This window comes from Lactuca serriola, chromosome 1 (genome assembly GCF_051521515.1).
Source record: "Lactuca serriola cultivar US96UC23 chromosome 1, Lser_US96UC23_V15, whole genome shotgun sequence".
Taxonomy (NCBI): Eukaryota; Viridiplantae; Streptophyta; class Magnoliopsida; order Asterales; family Asteraceae; genus Lactuca; species Lactuca serriola.
In genome coordinates, this window is record NC_136408.1 from 123,360,635 (window position 1) to 123,368,268 (window position 7,634).

Genomic DNA, 7,634 nt, shown 5'->3' on the forward strand with positions numbered 1-7,634 from the left:
AGAATGTATATGAGATAATCAGTTCAGAAAGGATCTTTATGGAAAGAGCTACACAAGATGTTAATTTCTAAACATATATAAATAATTATGATTTATAATTAGATTTTGACTTCATTATGGAATGAAGAATATGTTTTTGTTGGAATGAGGTCCAAGCAAAACATAATGACACAATATACTAAAAAATAAGAATACGCTACTTTAGAAGTTGAATTCAAATATGATTGGATGAATGCGATCATTGAAAAACTATGTTGATCTTTGCCATTCAAGGATCACATAGAAATCTTTGTGACTTCGAGAGTATACTTAATCAAGCGAAGAGACTATATGTCACGAAAGAACACCAATCATATTCTCCAAAATATTTAACTATACTTAGAGTAAAGTTAGGTATAGAGATGATAGTATTTACAGAATTCACACAAATTAAATTTTGTCAGCCCTATTGATAAAGTCATTCTTTTGAGCTAAGTATGAATGATAGCACTTCAGCTGTAAGAATTTATTATTCTAGAAATGGGATTTTGATTTGGATTTGGTACTTGGATATTGTAGCATTATAACAACAACTATTAGATAATGTTATGATATATTGGGTTATAGTCATCACATTTATACTGTTTGTGTTCTATATCAACATGTTTAATCCATGAATAATGTGACTATTCTAAAGTTTATAGCCGGTTATAATTATGGGATCAATTATAAAGTAAGACTAATATGAATTGGATTGGTTGACTCTCACTAGATGAAAGTAGGCAAGTGGTTGTAACCAAGTTTCATATGTACTTTTCATAGAACTAGTATTGAATTGACCTGCATCAAGATCATCTCATGGATTGCTATCTTGAATGATACTTGATTAAAAGGTACTATATTTGTATCCTTAACACCTGAGATATATAATGGGACTTAAGTGTAGTGAGTACTATGCTTTGATATGGGTAAATGTTGTTCCTTAACCGGGCAGTTATAAAAATCATTTTCAAGTATGCTATGAAATATGCAAGAGGATTATATAATCAAGATGAGATTTGTTCCTCTTATGTGTTGAGAGTTAGACATCTAAGGCGCCTTACCAAAAGTTAAACAACTAATGAGATTGATCGCGATCTGTATCTCATGTTCAACATGATGTCTGTAGCAAAGGGATTATTGATAAACTTACCTTATACACCAATTGTAGCATTGGGCTTTTGGGAATTGGGCGTTGATAGAATGGCACAAAGTCGTATGTTGATGGGGGCAGCGAAATGCTGCTAGACGTTCACCACTGTTTATATCAGTCTAATATGAATCTTGCGCAAGTGGGAGATTGAAAGATCTAGTATGCTCAAGAATCATATTAAAGTGATATTGCAAATTAACATATGATACTAATGGGTCACACTAACAACAATTTGATATAATTGATTATTTAATAGAAATTGATTTTAATAAATATTCAATAAACTGTTACAATTAAATTGGAAATTATTTATTTCATGGAAATAATAATAATTTTCATTTGCATGTAACATTACATAATTCATATAATATAAATTAATAAGTCATGTACAACCTTTTGGACTAGGTGAGTCTTTTGTCTTTTACCTAAAGACAAAGTTTATATTTTATAAACTTAAATTTATAAAATTTAAACTCTTTCTTTCTTTTTTATTACCCATGACCGAAACTAATTTGTCAAGTAGGAGAGTATGGCCTTTACATTGGTTTAATGTAAAGTAAGCACCGTAGAAAGACATGTTGATGACATAGGAACATGGTTGTCTTAAAGTGCAAAGACCTAATGGTTAAGGATTTGCTTTATGCTTAAGAGTAGTTGCTTGCATTTTGATCATTCACTCTTGCATGCAAAATCCGAAAATGCTCGCTACATCTCTCACTTTCTCTATTGCACAGAAAAGATAGAAGTTACTTGCATCTTCATACTCTCTTTAAATTCATACTTTGGTTATGAAATTCAAGCTTAAGAGATTAAGAGTTTTCTTACAAGACTCGCATCTTAAATCAAGTTGATAACTTGTTGGTGTCTTAAAAGTTCACATTCTTCATCAACTTCCAAGCCTCCCAAGAGGACCCAAAGAACAAAAAAGGTTATTATTTCTTCACCCTTTCTTTGGTTATTGATTAAATCTTTCTATAACTTGCTAGATGATCCTTGGTGGGTATAAAATGTTTATGTTATTTCGAAAAATTAAGTCTTCCGTTTTCCATATTTTGTAGTTTTTGAAACTATTTTTGATCTAAAACCCAACATCCTCTCATTTACTTATTGAAGAATGAACCTTAACCATCATGTGATCAAAGGAGGGCCAGAGCTTCCAACCATCGCCGATGATTCGGAGAAAGAAAAATTGATGTCGGTGATGGAGCAAGTCCCTCCAAATCAAAACCTTGGTGATATTTCGTTGGAAAACAACATGAGAATGTTCGTTTCAAACTTCTAAATTGACACCTTATGTTATCCCACATCAATCTTCTCATGGATTTTCACGAGGTACAACTTTAATTAAGATTTTGATGCAAATTTGAGATCTAGTTATTCTATTTATGGTATTGGTGAAAGATTGTGTGACTTGAATTCATATCACTGACTTGATTAGGATGTCATTTTTTTCTTTCTAGCAGAGACTTACAACAATATTTTCATAATATTATTTAATTCTATTACATTCTTTAATTTTATTATATTCTTTGTGTGTATTAAATATTGGGTTATCTATTTTAGTTTTGAAAGATTCAAAGTTATTTTTTTTAAAGTTAATCTAAGATGTATTTGTTCATAACTATCTGTATTTCTTGAGATTTTGCATATTTTTTATGCCCTCTAAATGTTCTATGAAACGTCTATAAGACCCCAGAATATATAAAGTGATAGGAATTGCAAGTAACATGCTTTTAACCACTCTTAGTTTTGTTGTATCTGTGATAGGAATGGCTAGAAGAATATGTTGAAGACTTGATAGGAATTACTTGATGAATAAATAAAAGATTGATCACACTCACAGTTTAAGAATGTAGTATTTTTTTTTTAAGAATTTAATTTATTTTATTGATATTCTTTTATAATATCAATAATTATATTAAAATTCATAGGGCTATTAGTTTGTAAGAATATGTACGAATTTGTATTTAAGTTCGGATGTATAGGAATATATTAGAATGTTGTTATTCTTCATCCGGTTATTCAAGTATTCTGTTATTATTCAATAATACTCTAATAGAATAAAATTCTGAAAAAACATCATTCTAACGAAAAAAACATTCTGGCAGAATAACATTGGTTATGTTTACAAACTACATTAGAATTAAAATTAAATTAATTTAAAATTTTCATATTTTTAAAATTATGAGAATTAATTATCTCTAAAAATCCAAAAATTTCTTTTTTTTAAATATATTTAATTGTCCAAAATACCTTTATTTTAAAAATTTTGTTATTATATGATACATGTTATCTCAATGTAATATCATTAGATCATGTCCATTGATTATATTTTATCTGTTGGCAGATGTGTGTTTATGATCACACAATAGATGGTAGGAACACTTGAATATATATATATATATATATATATATATATATATATATATATATATATATATATATATATATATATATATATATATAATGAGAAAATAAAAGTGTTGTTACAAATCAATTTTCACCTACAATAAAAAAAAATATACACCTCCTCATTAATTATTAACCTTTGAATCTTTTGTTTATTTTCGATATTAAACTAATCTTACAATAATTAAAATTCCTTTGTTCGTTCTTCACTGTGACAAATCACTTATATAATTTAAAAATGGCTCCTAACATGTATAAAAACTTGAATGTTGAAATTTTGCATAAAGTAATATAAAAAATACATCAATCATACTATATATACCGTTGGTTTATTGTATTTTATTTAAATGATACAGAGCTAAAAAAATTCAAACCAAAGTAAGAGAATGTTGTTTCTTACATCATTTCAACGCACATAAATATTTTTCCCTTTTTTCTTTAAAAAGGAAAACACATACTTATTAAATCCCAACAGAATCCTCAACGCAGTAAAAAAAAACAATTTAATAACGGCTAAGCTAAAAAACCAATAGTTACAATGTACATAATTTGACAAACCAAAAGAATTTGTAAGTTGTAACCTTAAGGCCTAAGCAAAGCATCTTCATTGATGTTGTAATTTAGTAGAGAGCAAATGACCAAAATGCCATCAAGAAAGCTATCCCACCTGCAACACAAACTAGGTCAAGACGCCTCTCTCTCCTCTCCATCATGTCTTTTCTCTCTCTTCTCTTTTGAATATACTCTTCATATCTCTCTTTCAGGTCATCACCTCCGCCATTGTACCTTGTGCTCCGCCGCTCAGCCACCGCAAGTCCTTGTAGAACTTCCATACTGGTCTTCCCGCTTAAACACTTGCCATCAATGTCTTGAACAGTTAAACTCATCCCATTCACGTATAACTCCCCGCTGGTTTGCTTAACCCCGCATGTGATCTCTATGTTGCAGTTCACGTAGACGGTATCATATACAGAAATGCCGGAAACCGCCACAAACGCGAAGTTCAACTCTATCTCATCGGTTAACCAGTTCCGTTGAACAGAAACTGGTTTCTTGCTGGATAGATTCATAGCCCGATTCAGGGTTGGGTTTATTAAGATCCAACTCAAGTTCATGTGCTTTTCAAGATTCGATTGCATTACCTGATCATCACTGGAAAACTTCACCACTGATGGGATGAGTTCTTTGGGTTCAAGTAGGTCGATTCGAAACGGCGAGGTTTGGAACCAGTCGCTCGGTGTGGTGTTCGTGGATTCAACCTTGGAGAACATCAGCTCGTCGTTGTATCTGATGTCCACGGAGGAGATGATTTGGGAGGTTTGTGGTAGTGGTGAGGTGGTGGTGAGGCGGTTGGAGGGAGATGGGAAGGATTCGGAGAAGAAAGAACGGTGGCCTGAGGGGAAGTTGGAAATAGCTTGTTTGACTAACGGGTCATCGGTGGAGGGCCAATCGGAAGAACAGATATCTGACCATAGTTTCTCGTCGGAGCAAAGGGATTGTAGAAGCAAAGACGTGCAGCCGGCATTGGCTAGAGATTGACCGTTGAGTCTGGTCAAGATGTGAGTTTGAATGATATCTTGATGGATTTCTGCTATCGCCATGGATTTCCTTCTGAGCTCTAGAATGGCGGAAAGACTAAAAGGGATTTGTGAAATGGCATGTATGTGCCGTGGGGTATATATATCCTTTTTCTAGAATAAACAACTTCAACACAAAATTGCAAAATTGTTTCATATGTATGAATATTTTAATCCAATGAGCTTTTGATCTTTGTTACCGATCCAAAACATTCATTCTGTTGTGAGTTTCATCCAAAATGTTTTGAATCAGCCTTTATCGACTATTTTGACCTTTTTATTTTATTTTTTTAATTTTTTATTATAGAAAAAAAAGGAAAAAGAACCCCACCATTTTACTTGATTCCAACATTTAAAACACACATACTCATAAACACTCAAGAACATGCTCACACACTTAAGAACAAACACACACACACAAACACATACACATTGAAGTTTGTGATTAGCGTCTCTAGTGGCTAGTGTTTTGATAAGGGTTTCGTCACCACCATTTTTCATTGTGGTTGAGTTTTCCAGCGGTGTCGTGTGTAGGAAAAAGATGGGTGAGAAAAAAGGAGTAGTGTTGGCGGTGGTGCTCAAACTCGACTTTGTCGGCAAGAGTTCCGCAGTGGGATGTTCATAGCGGCGACAATGAGGGTTTTCAGATCAACAATGAGAGAGATAGATCTGAAGTGCTCCAACATAGAGGGCATTAATCGGAGAAGAAGGACTATAGAGGTAGGCAATGGCGGGAAAACCCTAATCGGAACTAGGCAGCGACAACGAAACCCTAATCAAAGAAGATGAAGGACGATGGTGCCGATGTTGGTTTCTGGCGGTGGTGGTGGTTGATTCTGGCAGTAGTGGTGGAAGATTCTGGCAGTGGTGGTGATTTATAGCCAATTGGTAAAGAGAAAGACAAAAATAGAGTCTATGATGAAGGAAATAGGTGGTATGGGGTGCAGTTTTGGTGGGTTATTAGGGGTAGGTTTTTTTGGTTATTTGTTTTATTTTCATGAAAGTAATAAAAAGAAATTGGAAAAACAAATAGAAAAAGGAAAAAATATCATTTTAAGTACATTTAATTTTAAATTGGACCAAACTGTCAACAAAATCAAAGTTTTGGACTAGAGGTGCAAGTCCAAAGCTTTTTGGACCAAATGGCAATTTTTGACACACCACAATCACTTTTTTTGCAATTTTGTCTAATTGCAATATAGATCCCTTTACTTTGGCAATATTACATTGTAATCATTTGTGCTATCACAACATGACAACATGATTGGGAAGGTGTTACTTGTTAAAGATAACTCAAAAATGGTTAAAAACAATTAAAAGAAAAATTAAAATAATTTGTACCTAGTATTATGTGATGGTAAAAGCCTATTATGTGTTGGAAATTATCTTTACCTACATACAAATTAAGTGTTAAAATGTGGGCTCATGACTGTAGATATAGATGTTGACCAACACATAGGTGACGTGGGCATCTAATAAGCAATTCCTACATATGTATGTGTTTGTAAAAATAATATTATGTGTTGGTAAAGGTCTCTTATGATTTTGTACCAAGATAATATGGTTGAGGAGGTGTTGGACGACATGGGTGTTCTTTGATGACGTGGAAAATTTGATGTCATGATCCTTAAACGAGTTACTGGCACTTGTTATAAAATGTAACGACCCAACAATCCTTTCATTAACGATGCTAGCTTTCTATTACTCGAATATTAATTGTTGTAAAGTTATTTCGATTCTTAGAGTATAGTGTCAAATAAATTAAATAAAAATGGTGTTATTTAATATCTAAATAAATTAATGATATTTAAAGGGTATATAATTTAATTAATGTGTTTTGAGGAAAAATAGGGTAAATATAATTCATTTAAATGGTGTAAATTACGTTGAGGGGCTAAAGTGGGATTAAAAGAAAGTTCGTATGTTAAGTCATATATGGTCATAGAAAAAAACTAGTCCATACTAAATGTTGAGGGGCTTAAATTCAAAATCCGTCAATAACTTCCCTATGGGATGCAATGGATGGGATTTTATGTGCTTCATCCATTCCTTTTGCTTGGGCTACCACTTACTCATCTTCCCCATCTTTCTCCCTTGAGTTGTTATGTCGTGTCCACAGAGGAAGAAAAATAAACATGAGATTGACGCAGGAGGAATCGCGAGGCTAGTGAGGGAGGGTGTCGAGTTTTAGGGGACACATCGGGCTGTGAAGGATTGAACCCTGATCTGCAGAGTCTTTGGTCTCTTCTTCCACAAGTGATTCTACTTCAATTTCTAGAGATTAGGTTGAAAATGTGAAGCTTTTCTTGTGTATCTTTATTCAATTAATCTCCTACTTCAACTTCAATTCTTATGACTTCTTGTATTGCCGGATTCCAGCCACATTAGGAGGGTTCTCAGGTAGTTCTTGCTATCAAAACTATATTAAAACTCTCCCTTATATGTTGGTAATGGTGCCTGAGAATTGGTTGGAATTG

At 32.9% G+C, this 7,634-nt stretch overlaps 1 pseudogene; it reads right to left on the minus strand.

Annotated features, from left to right (window-relative positions):
* Positions 1 to 3,924: 3,924 nt before the first annotated feature.
* LOC145098232 (F-box protein At2g27310 pseudogene) lies at positions 3,925 to 5,388 on the minus strand (annotated as a pseudogene).
* Between the last annotated feature and the right edge of the window lie 2,246 nt (positions 5,389 to 7,634).